The sequence below is a fragment of the Terrapene carolina genome, unplaced genomic scaffold (assembly GCF_002925995.2).
Source record: "Terrapene carolina triunguis isolate 2854851 unplaced genomic scaffold, T_m_triunguis-2.0 Scaffold103, whole genome shotgun sequence".
Taxonomy (NCBI): domain Eukaryota; kingdom Metazoa; phylum Chordata; order Testudines; family Emydidae; genus Terrapene; species Terrapene triunguis.
In genome coordinates, this window is record NW_020664454.1 from 951817 (window position 1) to 969173 (window position 17357).

Genomic DNA, 17357 nt, shown 5'->3' on the forward strand with positions numbered 1-17357 from the left:
CAGAAATACATTAGAGGATCTTTCCATAAAATACATTGATTAGAGTGGGGTCTTTTTCACTGTCTCACAGATGACTCTTTGGCTGACAGGGTCCAATCTAGAGCTCAGACAAGGAGAATGTTCTTCTCTCGAATTTAGGATAGTAGAGGCACACACAGGTGAATACGAATTCATATTTATTTTGATGAGCACCAGGGTTGCTGAGACCTAACCCTCTCCTACTTTTCAGATGTGCAAGTGTGCTCTCTCCCAGACCAAGAGGCTGTAGGAACAGTGGCAGGCTGGGTGGTCATATACTGGGGATCATGAGGGAAGTGGGGGAGGAAGGAAGAGAGGGAAGAGATGCTGGACAGGTAGCTGGGGATAACAGGGAATACGAAGCTCATTTCAAAGAGCTCTTTTCCTGGTCTCCTTTCTTCTGGACTGCCCCACAACTCCCCAGCGCAGAGAGTTGTTTTAAAACATGTTAGTGTGTTGTGTTACTTGGCCCACTGTAGCAAGCCAGCCTGTCTTCTGTGTAGGTGGAACTGCTGCTGTTATTATCAGTGACCTTACTGGGCTTGGCCATAGATATTTTATGCTGAATCAGCTCATTGTAGATATTCATGTGCATTTATTAGATGACATTTAACTAGCTAAATAAAATATACATTCGCAGTTATTTATCTAGCTGTTTAAATAGCACATATTAAATGTACATGGATATCTACAACGGCCTACAATGATTTCTTTCTATGGCTCACTCCTGGAGGGATTCTTAGACCTGGGGGGTGGAAAGGACAGGGGGAGGGGAATGTGGGAGTGAGGGGAGGGGGATGGGGAAGAAAAGAGGTTAGGGGAATCGCGGGGTAAGCAGGAGCCCAGTATGCGGCATCCCCTCAGCAGAAGCTGGGGCTTCCCCATTAAGCAGGTCCATCGAACCTTCACCCTGACAAGCCCTACCCTCCCTACACCTGGACCCCTTTGCTGAGCCCCCCAAACTCCCACCCCATCAAGCCCTACTCCCCCAGCACCTGGACCCCCTGCCAAGCCCCATCTCCCCACACCCAGACCCCCTCCCCTGCTGAGCCCCAACCACCTTCACCTGGCTCCCCTGCAGAGTTCCATTGTCCCTGCACCCAGAATGCCCCAGTGAGCTCCTCTGCATCCAGATCTCACATTGAGCTGCCCGCCCCCAGATTGCCCCACACAGAAACCTCTCACCCCATACCTGGATCCCACACTTGGATCCTGCCTACCCACACCTGGTGCACCTGGCATTAGAGAGGCAGGGCCCTGGGGTGTTTCTGGGGCAGGTCCAGCCCTTGCACTGTGTCAGGGTCAGGTGCAGCCTCACCACGAGTCCCTGTCCCGGGGAAGGTGGGGCCTTCAGGGTGATCTCCCATCTCAGTGCAGCCAGTGGCCTGTGCTCCCAATTGCCATGCTGGAGCCACATTTATTTATTGACAAATAAAATTTGCAGAATTTTGCAATATTGTGTGCATAATTTTTATTTTTTTGGTGCAGAATTGCCTCAGGAGTAATGGCTAAAAATGAACCTCTAGGTGTTTTACATGTGATATATACTGGAACCTATGTTAAAATGTGTTGTAGTCCAAACCCCCTCTTTCACGCCGGTTCACACCCACACATTTTGAATGCTATCTTCCCTGAATAAATAGCTGAATATGCAGCCGCTCACTGGGTGAAATGATCTGCAGCAGTTGGCAAATGCTGAGAGATGTGAATGCCAAGGGAAAAGTAAAAATAGGTCCCTAGAAGATTACGAGTAAGGATTACTGAAAAGAGAGGATTTGTTGTATGTATAGTGTGTTTTCTCGACACGTGTTGTTCTACAATGAATGGAAATAGAGATTCAATTTTTAGGCCATTTTCTATTTTATCATCATTTCTGGAATGGAGATTAGATTTGAGGTTTGTAGGATGAAATCAGGTTGAAATGATTCTTAACAATGTCTTGAACATGTCTGCAAGGTTTTAGTCGCTGGTGTTAGAAGGCAGATGTGTCACAAACAAATGTTTGTTTGTTTGTTTGTTTGTATTTTTGTAACACCTAGGAGCCCCAGTCATGGATCAGAACTACATTGTGCTAGGTGCAATACAAAGACTGAACAAAAATCCTTGCCCCAGAGAGCTTAAAATCTCGTATAAGATAAGAGACAGCAGATGGATACAGACAGATGGGGGAGAAGAAGGAAACAATGAGACCGCATTGGTCAGTATGCTAGGCAGTAGTCTCAGCACACCAGTGGCTTAACCACTGTCACGTTTTTTGTAGGCATTATGGCAAAGGAAAGGTTTGAGGAGGGATTTGAAGGATGATAATGAGGTAGCTTTGTGGATGCTTATAAGGTGTGAGGGACAGCAAGAGAGAAAGCACAAAGGTGCTTTCTCAAATATGTCACAAGTGAGCTGGCATCAGTGGCCAGTGGGAGGTGAGAATCGACATTTCGATAGTGAATGATAGGTGTAGGGTTGGCATAGGCCATGAAAGGCCTTGAAAGTGAAGACAAGCATCTTATGCTTGACCAGTAGAGAAGGAAGGGCAGTGGAGGGATTCAAAGAGGGGGAGTGAGATGGTCAAAGCAACTGGCTAGGACAGTGTTCTTTGCAGCAGCATTCTGAATGGATATGGGTGTGGCAAGATTGCAGTTGTCAAGGCCAGAGGATGTTGCAATACTCGAGATGTGAGATGAGAGCCTGGATGAGAGTTTTAGCAGTGAGGATGGATTGGAAAGGGTGTATTTTAGAGATAATGTGCAAAAACAATCTGCAAGGTTTAGACAGCCTGCATGTAAGTACCTAGAGAGAAGACCAAGTCAAAGCTATACCCAGGTTACGGGCCCGAGTGTCGGGCAGGATGGTGGGGTTGTCCACAGTGATCAAGAAAGGAAGTGGCAGGGAAAGGCTTAGGGTAAAGATTAGGAGCTCTATTTTAGCCATATTGAGCTTGAGCAGGTGGCCAGACATCCACAGAGAGATGTCAGAGAGACCGGCTGACATTTTAGCTGATGTAAACAGTTCTTCTTTCTAGGTGTCCAGCATATCCTACTATAGCTGTGTTTTCCCCCCTACCTTCCCTTCTAAGACCTCAGTCCTGTAATGAGCTCTGTGGGTCTCCTGTGCCCAACTGGAGATTCCTGTTTCACTTATAGTGGGACTCAGTGTGGGCAAAAGAGATTGCCCACATTGAGTCATTGCAGGACCAAGGCCAGATACTGCAAATTATCTGTTGATTTTTTCCTTAATGGGAAAACAATTACGTTTTAACATGATAATCAGTTAAAAAAAAAAGATTTACAAGTTAGCACATAAAAGGCTTTTTAATAGTTAATAATTCTGAAACATCTACCTATCAAAGTCTATGCTTTCATAAATTACTGTTTTTTGTAAGAAATTAACACAGCCAAGAACCAAACCAAGACACAGACATGCCCAAATAACCATTTAAAGAGTATCTGCTGACCACAAGGTGAAATAAATATTACTAAAAACATTTGTTGGGGTTTGGAGACAAGTGGCAATCATATCCAAGTGGTAAAGTTTCTCCTTAATTTATATATGCTTTTTAATTCATGTGCATCCGTTTGCTGTGTGAATATTGTTGCAATATTTTTAAATTAGATGTCTAGTAAAATAATTTTTTGCCTCCATTTTAAGATTAAATTGATTCCAGTTAGTTGTTTGAAATAAACGGCTTTATTTTATTAATTGTTTCTAACTTGAAACTTGAAAAAAATGCCTAGTGTCTTTTCATGTTTCCAAAAGAGGGCAAGACCTTAAAGGCATTAATTATATACATGCATAGAGTGTTTTAAATGTATGTTACTTGTGATTTAAGGTGGAAATTTCAGCTTAAATTACTGGTAATACTTTATTTGCATGCATTAGTAAATGGCTGATCTTTGGTTATCTCCCTACCTATTTTGATTTTTAGACACTGACTCTGTAGTGAGATCCACTCAGACAGATCCCTATACTACACGGCACCCTGCTGCCACTGTGACGGGTTGGATCACAGAAACCCCCTTGGGAGCTGCCACCCGATGTGCCAAGACTACCCCTGCTTCTGTTTTCCCTGCCAGCTCAGGACTCCAGCACCCCGTCTTGCTGAATTAGACACTCCAGTCCACTTCAACACAGACCCAGGGTCTGAATCACTTGTCCCAAAGCTGCGAGTTTACCCAAAAACAGCTCACGGGAGTGTGCTTGTCTTTGGCACTCAGATGCCCAACTCCCAATGGGGTCTAAACCCAGATAAATCCGTTTTACCCTGCATAAAGCTTATGCAGGGCAAACTCATAAATTGTTCGCCCTCTATAACACTGATAGAGAGATATGCACAGCTGTTTGCTCCCCCAGGTATTAATACATACTCTGAGTAAATTACTAAATAAAAAGTGATTTTATTAAATACAGACAGTAGGATTTAAGTGGTTCAAAGTAGTAACAGACAGAACAAAGCAAGTCACAAGCAAAATAAAATAAAATGCGCAAATCTATGCCTAATCAAACTAAATACAGATAAGTTCCTCACCAGTTCCAGAATGCTCCCTTTTACAGGCTAATCTCCCTTTAGCCTGGGTCCAGCAATCTCTCACAACCCCTGTAGTTACTGTCTTTTGTTTCAGTTTCCTTCAAGCATCCTGGGGGGGTGGAGAGGCTCCTTCTTTAGCCAGCTGAAGACAAAATGGAGGGGTCTCCCCCAGGGTTAAATAGACTCTCTCTTGTGGGAGGAGACCCCCCTCCTATGCAAAGTCCAGCTCCAAGATGGAGTTCTGGAGTCACCTGGGCAAGTCACATGTCCCTGCATGACTCAGTCTTTACAGGCTGAAGCCATTGTCCACATGGTATCTTGCATGTCTCCAGGAAGACTTCTTATGTGGATTGGAGCATTCCAAGATGCATTGTTCCCCGAGTGTTTCCTGATCAGGTACTTAACCTGGCGAATTCCTTCCTAAAGAAGCTGACCAAATGCCTCCCAAAGCTTACTTAGAAACCAAGCAAGCATACAGCCCATATTCTTAACCTCAAGTAGAAAATGATATATATGTACAAATAGGATGAATAGATATAGTAGACCATAACCTTTACGGAGATATGTTACCTGGCACAGGCAGCACCAAACATATTCCAGTTATGTCATACATACATTTATAAGCACCCCCTCCCCATAAAGCCTTATGGGGTACACTGTCACAGCATGCATTAGTAAATGGCTGATCTTTGGTTATCTCCCTACCTATTTTGATTTTTAGACACTGACTCTGTAGTGAGATCCACTCAGACAGATCCCTATACTACACGGCACCCTGCTGAAGTCAGCAGGACTCCATAGGCACACAAGCATCGGTCAGCCCAGATCTTATTGCAGAATTATGATCTTCTGTTGATGTCCTTCATCACAGTATTGGAATGCCTCCCAGATTAATGAATTTATTCTTACAACTCTTGTTTGCAGTAGGGAAATATTGTTCCATTTTACAGATGGAGAACTGAGGCACCAAGAGATTAAATGATTTGCCCAAGGTCATAGAGGGAGCTGGAAATTGAATCCAGACCTTTTAAATCACAAGATCATCCTTCTCTTCGCTAAATGGAACATAGTTTGCATTAGTACTCCATGCACTGACTCAAAATTAGACCCTACCAATGGTTACTGTGAATTTACATACACACACTCTAAATCAGCATGGCAATCTTTTTTTTTATTTTGAGAAGTATGGCTTTGGTCTCACTACATTGGGTACTGAAAGCAGTTTTGTGTAGTTAGGCTATGAGTGTGCTTTCTTTGTGAAGAACTCTGTCCTTGCATTTCTCAGAGTTGCATAGAGCGTGTAAACAAGTTCTGAATAAGGATTTCTGTTAGATTGTATTCTTCTTGATATCCCCCAACGGCAGCCAGGTCAAACATTCTGAGGTACTTTCAACGTAGCTGTCTAGAAGCATGACTGCAGCAGAAGGATGTGTGTGTGTGTGGGGGGAGAGAGGCATGTATTTTGCTTTATTTCAGCTGAAATGCTGTTCTGTGTATAGAGCATCTTATTTCAGTGGTGTATATGCAAACAGGAAATGATCGTTACGCTGCCCTGGAATGTCTTTTACTCTTTTCCCCCTAAAGATTCAAATATACATGCTTTTAACTGTAAGGCAGCAAGATCTGATACATTTTTTTGTGTGTGCCCTAGAACTTGCTATGCTAATAGCAGAAAGGACTGATGAAGGAACATGCCTATAAAAACGTTCTTTCCTTGGTAACATGATGAATTGTGGAAGCCGTGATTGAAAATTCTAATCACAGCCTTGCAGTCCTTCAGATCACAACCGTTGACAGTTGATTCACTTCTTTTCATGCCTGCTGCCTCTCACTGCTTATGGTACCTCTTATGCATGAGTCTATCATTAGCACACAAAGCATGATGGATTGGTTGGGGTACCTCTATCCTTAGAACCTGGGAAATGCTTCTTTTTCAGAATCACAGTGCCTGGGTGTGACATCGTCATGAATGAGAGAAGAAAGTAATACAGTATTGGATGTGCCTGTTTGCTGCCACTGTTTAGAGAGAAAATGATGCATTATGGGGAATGTAAGTATACGGCCTGTTTTTCCCTCACTAGCAACTGATGCAGAAAATCACTGATCACAATCAATGCATAAACTGAGTCTGGCCAATGCATGAAGGATGTAATGCCCTTTCAAAATAAAAAAAGTAAACAATTTTCCAAAATTGCATCTAAAATTAACCAGTGTAGGAAGTCTTTTGACTTTCAGCTTGAGCTAAGGATCAAAAGGATTAAAGCTAATTGATTTTGATCTCAGATGTGGATTCTCATCACTCCTAAAACTGTACTTCTCTTTCCTTAGATGAGAAACTACAGACATTAAACTGGTAAATGATTTTATTTGTCTACATGGCTTCTAATTGGCATTTAATGTTTCAGTGAACAAATCAGTAAAGTTTTGGGTCTGGTGAAGAATTGATGGGACCAATTTTCAAATGTGGAATCAAAACGAAGTGAAAATATGTCATGTTCAGGTAAAAGGCAGAGCTCTGCATCATATAGTCTCATAATAAATGAATTCTCACTACAGAATCAACCAGAGATTTGCAGGAACATATTTTTAAATTTATGATGATTCATTTTTAAGATGAACCACAATAAGAAAAATATATTGGAGACAGAGAGAAAGGAAGCAGTTTCTTGGCATACAAGACAAACAGATAATGTTAAGGCTGCCTTTGCTTTTACATTGTGCTTTCTAAAATCTGTGCAGTGAGTAAATTGATATTCATAAAAAGGTGTTGCTGCAACTGGTACTAACAAACCAGCAAGTAGAACATCTAGTAGGAGTTTGCAGGATTTGCACTGCTGCTTTTTATGGGTTATCTAAGAAGTGCTGATGCTCTCACTGACACTATGAGGAGGAACACAAAGCAGAGTTGAAGATTTTTCTCCCAAGACTGGTAACTTTTTTACAGAGCACTGAAATAAACCAGTGCTGCGGCTAGTGTACATACAGAAGTAGTGCTGTATTTCAGGGAAAGAAAAATAAACTTTTCTGAAGCTCAACATATTCTTCTATCTTTACTGCTTAACGTGTTGAGTTTTATTTTGAATTATATTGTTCCAGTATAAAACTGAGAAGAAATATTGCCTAGGATGAAATTCGTAGAACAGTAGCTAGTTTATTCAAACACTAGAACTTCAGATGGTGTTTTGGTAGAAGCATGACTTACTACTATTTTTATTTAGCCAGAGATCAAGCATACATATCAAATGCATAACTTTTTTTTAACAGTTGAATTACTTGCTTCATATCTTTCTATTTCACTGTGTTGGTGTGAATGTCCTGGTAATCAAAAGGCGCAGAATAGCTTTATGCACACATTGGAGCTATGTAATTGCTGACAAACATGATTTAACAGAGTGAATGAAGGAATTATACACATGGGACAGATCTTCAGCTGAAGTCAATGGAGCTATGCCAGTTTATGTACTCCAGCTAAAGATCCAGCCCCTTTTCCAGTTGGCATAAAGGGGCTCTTTGAGTTGCACTTGATTCAGTAGGAATTGCAGGCTTCTCTGTCCACTCTCCTCCTCTTCAGGCAGTGAGCTTATTAGTGAGCTTCCCTTATCTTTGCTGAAGATCCACTTTGATGGATCTAATTGTGGGTGTGAGGGTTTGTCTGATATTAACAGTAATCAGTTATTTGTACCTGGTAGTGCCTGTGGACTTCAGTCATGGATCAGGGCCCCTTTCTGGTTGAATCTGCACAAATACATTACAAAGAGATGGTCCCTGCCCCAAAGACCTTACCGACCTAAGATGAGAGACAATAGTTGGATGCAACAAACAGATGAGGAGAAAACAGAAATGATGAGACTACATAAAACAAATATAGCTTATATGGTTTTGTATAATATTTATAGCTATGCCCAGTATATAAATGCTTGTTCCTTCTTATCTGCCTTGTACTGGCTTTCAAATGCAAAATAGGTCATTTGGTCCTTTCTTTACCTCCAATAGCACCGACCTTCTTATTCACTGTGAATAGCATTCCCCAATGAATAATCCATGTTGTGCTGATACTGTACAGTTTCAGTGGCTAATCTGAGAAGTTACATTACTAGTCAGAGAATCTTAGATAAGGATTGGAGATGCATGTCACATTTGCAAAGTAGAGCAATATCATATAAATTAGAATAATTTCCCAGGCTCATTTTTCCAGTAATGTGATTGAAGATAAGTTATTGAGGCTCTGGAGTTTCAACACACCTTTGGTTATTCTCCAGATAATGCTATCCACCACTAGTAAAATGGTTGGTGCTATTGCAAGTAAATGTTGGTCTTCATAATAACATGAGAAAGGCAACACACACATTTCATTTGAGAGAGAAAAGTTAAAGCATACACTTTAGGTGCACGGTAAGGAAACACACACATTGATAACAGCCCTAACAACTTCCCTAGATAGATTGAGGGCTTGTCTTCACTACCGGGGAGATCGACGCTGCTGCAATTGATGCAGCAGGTGTCGATTTAGCGGGTCTAGTAAGACCCGCTAAATCGACAGCAGAGCACTCTCCGGTCAACTCAGGTATTCCACCCCCTGAGAAGAGTAAGGTAAATCTCCTATCAAAGCAGCGCAGTGAAGACACCGTGTTAAGTCGACCTGACCTACGTCGACTCCAGCTACGTTATTCACATAGCTGGAGTAGTGTAACTTAGGTCAATTTACCCTGGTAGTGAAGACAAGCCCTTAGAGTAAAAAAAGCTATTTTAATCATCCTATTGAAATGTAATTATTTAGTGTTGGGAATGTTTTAGATTGGGTGAATTAAAGATAAATAAATTACTTTCTACATTTCGGAGCCCTAAGGGCCTTCTTCCAACTAATGTAATATCTACACATTTAAAAAAAATGCATGAATTCATTGCACATATTTGCAGCTGTGGGTGTTATCCCTAATGAGTGAGTGTGATACCCATGTGGAGTGCTTGTTTAGAGTATGTATTTCGTCAAGGACACAGTGAACACTTTTAAGAGAAGTCTCTTTGATCATATTGAAACACCCTTTTATCAATACATGGATAATTTAAGTGTATAGCAGAGATCAGAATTAATTATTACCTCAAAATTCACATGATAATTTAAGAATACAGCACTAAAGCATGCGGTACAGCAGATTATGTAATTGTGTTGGAAAATCCCATGCCACATGTATTGTATCAAAACCCCAACCGTACAAGTTGAGATTTTTAAAGCAGTGCAAGCAATTTAGCCCTGCATTTTCTACTAGTGAATTTTAATGGAAGATGTGTAACTAACTCCTCTACACTACTTTGAAAGTCTCAAACACAGTACCTAAATAAGTATATGTTGAAGAGTATGTACTGTCTGCTATTGAATAAATGGGTGTCATTTAGGAGTATAGGTACAGCACATATTTAAAATACATCCAGTACTACATATTGAAATTCAGAACCTTTACCTTATATGATGACTTGCAGGAACCTGTTTGTCTAGGTAAGTGGGTGGGTCATTTCTTCTTCGAGTAGTGGCCCTATGGATGCTTCACTGTAGGTGCGCTTGCACTGCTGATTGGAGAACTTTGGTAGCAGTGTCCATTTGGCCCACACACGTGCTGTCTGCCCTCGTACCCCACCATGAGGCTAACCAGCGTGTGCAGGCTAACCCTCCCCAGTTCCTTCTAAACTGCCCCTGGCTAGAGATGGAGTCATTAGCAGTCCATTTGCGATCGTTAGTTTTTCTCTATTTTTTTTAGCATTTTTAGTAGCTAGTTAGCCCCTTCAGACTGAGTTGTAGTTTTTTCCTTATTTTCTCTTCAAAAAACAAACAAAAAACCTCCTTTTATTTTCCCCCCTTTTAACGGGGGCCCCTTCCCACAATGGGGTATGCCCAGCTCACTGGGCATCAAGAAGTGCCTCTCTTGTAAGGAGTCCATCCCTGTGGCAGATAAACACTCCCACTGCATTCACTGCCTCGGGGGAGGCCATATTCTGCAAAAGTGTGGTCTCTGTCAGCAACTTAAACCCAGGTCTCAAACGACAGGAAATTGAGGCAGAAGATCATCATGATGGAGGCAGCCCTTCAGCTTTCCCTGGATCTGTGCCAAGACTCACCCAGAAAGCACGAATCTTCCCCACAACTGTCAACATCCAGGGACTATGGTTTGAAGAAATAAGATGCAGGCCCCTCTTGTAAGACATCTGAAAAGAGAGCTGTGAGCCCTGAGCTAGCTGTAAAAGATAGCCAGCACACTTGGTATCATCCATACCACTGATAGCGAGACAGTCCAAGCACAGTAACATAGCTTATGAGGGTCTGGAGCAGCAGGTACTGTTGATGCACCTAAAGACCTGATGGGCACAGGCACTGAGCCAATGGTATCGGTGAGCAAAGACAGGAGTAGGGAGCACAGTGTTAAGAAGATGCTGCTGGTACACGTTGTACCTTAGGCACCGTCAGCTGTGACCCATCCAGCACCAGAGCATTGGGTGCAGGTGAAATCCCCAACTCCCTTCATGTCACCAGGGGCACGGGGTTGGTTGGCACCACAGAAGTTCCGGTACTTGAGAGAAATCAGAGTATCTGATATACAAGAGTCTCCCCTTTGGTACCACATCTTCTCCAAACATGGGAAACTTCTTCAGTACCCTGCCATGCATCTCCACTTTCTAGTGGTGACGCAGACAGTGAGTGAGAGGAGGTCATCTCTTACCACTCCTCCCATGCTCCCTATGTTGCCCGTTATCAACGGGCTCCTCAGACATATCCTCAACTTGCTGTGCTACCACAATGGTATGGCCAGCCATGGGCACCACCATCAAGCTCTATCCACCATCCCATTGGCCCTATTGGGATCCCTGAGTGGCATATTGAACCTGCACTTGTCAGGCTTCTAGCCTGACTCATCGTGAGCCTCTGAGATGTTCTCCCTCTGCCATGGCATCCAGAGCCTCTGAAACTCAAGAGGAAATCATGGAGGAACAGAGTAGAGGAAGAAGTTGCACCGAGAACTAACATATCTTCCTCCTCTCCAGACGAGGCAATGATGTCTGGCTCTTCCAGGACTTGGCAAAAAGGGTAGCAAACATACCGCAGATACTCATCGCAATCTCCTCAACATCCTACACTCTTCCTCGTGCTCCAGAATAGTCCTCCCTATCAATGAGGCTCTTCTGGACCCAGCCAAGCCTATATGGCAAACTCCAGGATCTGTGACACCTACGTCTAAATAGGATGATCAAAAATATTATGTCTTAGCTAGGGAGATGGAATTCATTTTTCCCACCCTTCCCCTAATTCTGTCGGCATAGCTGCTGTAAACTCCTGGGGCCACCAGCACCAAATGAGATCCACCCCCTATGATCGGGATTGGAAATGCCTGGACCTCTTCAGGAGAAATTTAGAATTGCAAATTATTAAGCGTTAAAGGTGAAATATGAGTGTCAGTTATTCAAAGTTCAACACTTTTATTGAACAACTCCCAGAGTCACACTGTGCCCAGTTCTGAGCTATTATCCAGAAGGGACAACTAGTAGCCAACACAAGGCTCGAGTCAGCCCTTGATGCAGCCAGCAGAGCAGCCTGGTCCATCTCCACTGAAGTGGTTATGTGGTGAGCGACGGCGTTACACCTGTCTGGCTTCCCTAAGGAAGTGCAGATGACTGTAGAAGACTGTGGTGGGGCGACTGCCCCACACCCGGAGAGGGTGGGCTGCGGCAGGCCTGGGCGCCTGCGTAGTCGCGCAGCCAATCCAAGAAGGGCTTGCTGGGAGCCAATCAGGAGACAGATTGTGGCCAGCCAATCAGAGCCCGGCTCAGCCATATAAAAGACTGCCCAGAGCCAGAGCAGTCAGTCTGTCCCAGGCCTTCAGAGGGGAAGGTCTGTCTCCAGCGCTGGGAGGCCAGCACCACGGACAGCGCAGTGCAGGCCAGCTCTAGACAGTGAGAGAAGGCCCTACGCTGTAGTCTGCCAGGCGGCAGGCCTGAAAGGAGAAGGCCGAGCTCAGAGAAGGGCCGTTGGGGAAGTGGTCCAGAGGAGTAGCCGGAGGAGAAAGGAGGAGGAGGACAGCCCGACTGTCGCCAGAGGGCCTCTGGACCGGGACTCAGAGTAGTGGGCGGGCCTGAGTCCCCCCCTTTTTGTTTCATTCGGCCATACCCTCAGCCATAGGCCGCAGGGAGCGGCCGGCCAGAACCACGCCAGATCCTCGACAGGAGGGATCGGGCTCAAAGGCGTGACTGTTGATCACCACCCCCCGGAAGGGGGTGTGAGTGGACAGAGGAACACTGTCGGAGGGCAGTGTTCCTGAAGAGGACGCCGTACGTTGAGGGCAACGCAAGGGCGCGCACCTAGCGAAGGCGAGACGACAGGCGGGACGTCACCAGAAGGGGGCGCTCTACCGGACCAAACCAATTCCCCGAGCCGACCGGTAGGAGGCGCCACAGTGGTGAGTCCAAACCCTGTCACAAAGACCTTCCCTTTGAAGGCACCAAGTTATTTGCTGAAAAGATTGACATATCCCTCCATACTCTTAATGATTCCACTCATTAGGGATCTATACTCCTGGACAAAAGAGAAAATTTAGTCTGCAGTTTCAGTCTAAATCCCATACTTCACAATTCCCAACTCAATGCTTCTACAAACCTCAAAGAAAGAGAGCCAGATTCTCTACACACAAACCATCAGGCCCACAGCCTTCCACTTCACAACCATCCACCTCAGAACATCAGTTTTGATGTGTTGGTCGAAATGACCACTCTCCTCAACCGCTGCAGCTGACCAACCTGTCCCACCCATTTGCTTACCGGCTTGCCCTGTTCTACAGCACCTGGGAACATATAATATCAGACCGATGGGTTCTGCAAATCATTTGCAATGGGTACTCCACCCACTTTACCTCTCTCTCACCTCCACAATGCCCTTCCCTGTCTCTCTTCAGGGACCCTTCTCACGAGAGTTTACGATGACAAAAAATAGATCTCCTTCTCTGGATAGGAGCCATAGAACCAGTACCTCACCATCTACAAGACAAAGGTTTTTACTCTAGCTATTTCCTGATACCCAAGTAGAAGGGAGGTTGCAGACGCATACTAGACCTCAGATTACTCAATAAATTCATCAAGGTTCAAAAATTCAAGATGATCACTCTAGTGGCCATTATTCCAGCATTGGAACAGGGAGACCAGTTTTCAGTCCTCGACCTTCAGGATGCTTATTTCCATATTTCAATCCTACTGTCCCACAGACGGTTCCTCAGATTTACCCTAGGACAAGACTACTACCAGTACAGAGTACTCCCCTTCGGACTAGCATCAGCTCCTAGAATATTCTCCAAGGTCCTCTCAGAAGTGGCTGCTCACCTACACTCCCAAGGGGTCAAGATCTTCCCCTACCTGGATGATTGTCTCCTCAGAGTCCGCTCCTTCAACGAGGCCTGCCAGATTACCAGAACTGCAGTAGACTTGTTCACGGAACTGGATCTACAGATCAATGTCCAAAAATCAACCTTAACCCTTATACAGCGCCTAGAGTTCATAGGGGCCAACCTCAACTTGAGACAGGCCAAAGCGCTCCTGCCTCAACACAGGTTCCTCATCTTGGCCTGGCTCATAGAGACAGTACAAAACAGCCCTCAAAATTCAGCCAGACACTGTCTCCAACTCCTGGGGCATAGGGCGGCAGGCACAGTGATGCTACCTCATGCCAGATTTCTCATGCGGTGTCTCCAGATATGGTTAATCTCAGTCTACAGACCAAACAGAGACAGATTAGACAAACCTCTGTCACTACCCCAAAAACTCCCTGGACTGGTGGAAAAATGGGATCCCTTTTTCCTAAACTTCCCTGTCATTACTTCTCATCATCGATGCATCCCTTATAGGATGGGACGCGCATCTAAACGTCCTTACAACACAAAGCAAATGGTCACCCATGGAGATGTCCCTCTACATCAACCTCCTCGAACTCGGGGTGATCAGGAAAGCCTGCACCCATTTCCTTCCACTGATCAAGGGAATACACACAAGAGCCCTAACAGACAACATAGCCTGTATGTACTACATAAATTGGCAGGGAGGAGCCAGCTTTACCTCCCTTTCTGCAGAAGCATTCCACACTGTCACACTATCAGCAGCCTACCTTCCTGGAGTCCAAACTCAATAGTCTTGGTCGCAAGTTCCCTCACAACCACAAATCGGAGATAAACCCAGCAGTGCTTCACAACCACTTCAGGCGGTGGGGGACACCAACTACAGACCTGTTCGCCACTTACCTGAAGAAGAAACGTCCACTCTATTGCTCCAGAACAGGGATAGGACAGCACTCTCTGGGTGACGCCGTCCTTCTTCCGTGGCACAAGGACCTTCTCTGTGCCTTTCCCTTGTTTCCCCTTCTGTCAAAAGTCCTTTTAAAAATAAAAAGAGAAGCAGCACGTCATAGTGATTGCTCCCACCTGGCCAAAACAGACCTGGTTCCCTTACTTGTCACAACTGGTGCCAATATCCCTCCAATCCACTCCATACCTCCTATTGCAGAACAAAGGATGCACTCTACATCCCAACCTGGGGATACTCTGCCTCAAGGCTTGGCTCCTTCATAGTTCCAGCGCATAGCACGCTCCTGCTAGGAGGAGGTACAGGAAGTGTTGCTGCCCACTACATGTTGCACTTACCTGCAAAAGTGGCCCAAGTTTTAGATTTGGTGCAATTCCCAACAAATTTCCCTGACATCCGCTATTCTCCCAAGGGTCCTAGACTATGTACTGACTCCCAAAAGATCAGGACTATCAGCTCACTCAGCGTTTACCTAGTGGCTATAGCAGCCTTCCGTTGACAAGTAGAGGGGTACTTAATGCTCTCACACCCAACCACAAAAGGATTGCTCAGTAAACCTTTCCCCCCAGCCACGACAGCCCTCCTGTACATGGCACCTAAGCCTAGTGTTGAAAAGCCTGACTAGACTCTCTCTTTGAACCCATGGCTACTTGTTCGCTCACACACCTGTCAGTGAAAACACCCTTCCTGGTGGCAATCACCTCGCCGAGGAGAATAGGGGAAATAGCCCTACTGATGGCACATCCTCTCCATACCATATTCTTTCGGGACAAGGTCACACTCAGAACGCCCCTGAAGTTCATCCCTAAGGTGACCTCTCCTTTTCATATAAACCAACTGATTCACCTCCTGACCTTTTACCCCAAGCCTCACCGTGATAACAGGGAGACTATACTTAACACACTAGACGTTAAGAGAGTCCTGGCCTTTTACCTGGATAGGACAAAGGCTTTTAGAAAGTCATCTAAGCTTTTCCTTTCTATTGCGGAGAGAACCAGGGGCTCAGCAATGTCAGCCCAGACTCTCTCCAAATGGGTCTCGAACTGTATTAAATAATGTTATCAGGTTTGCAACATGACACCTCCAGCTGGTAGTTGCACTCACTCCAAGAAAGTGGTCTCCTCTTCTGTTGCCTTCCTCAAGAATGTCCTTATCTCACAATCTGTAGAATGGCGACCTGGGCGTCAGTCCATACCTTCGCAGAACATTATGCGATTACTGGGGATTCCACCTCTGATGCCATCTTTGGCTCCATAGTATTGTCATTTGTAACTGATTTGACTCCAAAGCACCAGCCTTACAATATAGGTACTGCTTCAGAGTCACCTACAGTGGAGCACCCATAGGGACAGTACAGTGGAGCACCAATAGGGATATGCATCTCAAAGCACTATCATTACTGCGCGAGGTGAGTAACTTCTTCCCATGCCCATTTAATACATTGTCCTCTCTTCTAAAATTGCCAGTTAATTTTCTGATGTGGACACTAATTCATTAGGAATGGGAGTGAGACCACAAACTCATTTTAGGCTTTAAGCAGCGCTTGGGGGTAACAATTTCCAGTCCCTGCTGAACTTGGGGGAATGAAACTGTTGAGCTATAGGTGAAAGGGTCGGTATCCCATTACCTATCCACTGGCCATTCAGTCCCGTTGAAATCTGCAGTTTTAAAAATGTTCATATCTTTTATTATGCTATTTCTAGGTTGATTTAAAAAATAAAAATAAAAGGACATACATACACTTTCATTATATAGACAGATGAGTTACATTACAGTATTGACAAACAGTGGGATGGAATTCAAAGCTTCCTAACAGCTGAGTACATAAGTATAAATATTCATGTACATATGACACATCTCATGTGAATTTAAGAGTTGTTTGGTGATTCTAAGGTCTGTTAGCAACAGAGTGACTGTACAGTGACCAAAAAGATATGACCTTTTCTTTGAATATTTATGTAAATTATACATGTTTTGCAGTAATATTTCCAAGCTTAACTGTCAAGTATTCTATCTGTATCCTAACATCTAAACTGATACATTCTTTCCAGTTTTGCAAGATAATTTTGAGAAGAATCTGCATTTTGAAATGTATTTATCACTAAAGTGACAAGGCAAAAATAGGTGGGCTGAAACATATATAATAAGGCACACGGCTTCAAAAATCACATTTGTCTGAAATTTTTATACCTCTTGTAGTTAGGAGTTAAACCTATGATAACAATAACTAAAAACATTAAGCAAAACAACAAACCACTATTTTCTTAGTTCTGCTTTTAACAGCACTTGGTGTATAGTCAGTTTCACTGTTCCCAGGCAGGACTTAAATTGAGCTGGAGTCCACCGGAGCAGAGCAGCCCACACCTCCCCCATGGGACTAAAGCTCCAAGTCCTGGCGCCTCTCCCCCATGGGGCTTAAGCCCTGAGACCCGCCACCCCATAGCCGAAGCCTGGAGCCCCAAATGCAGGGTGTGGGATGGGGGGCTCCGGGAAA

At 44.3% G+C, this 17357-nt stretch overlaps 1 protein-coding gene across 2 annotated transcripts in view; it reads left to right on the top strand.

The window, feature by feature from the left end:
• Nucleotides 1–17357, top strand: part of LOC112120565 (disabled homolog 1) — a 258238-nt gene that overhangs the window by 33279 nt on the left and 207602 nt on the right. For both annotated transcript variants that reach the window (XM_024219691.2, XM_024219692.2), the window contains exon 2: nucleotides 6475–6587. The gene's annotated coding sequence lies outside the window, so the exon portion shown is untranslated. The remainder of the gene's footprint in view (nucleotides 1–6474; nucleotides 6588–17357) is intronic.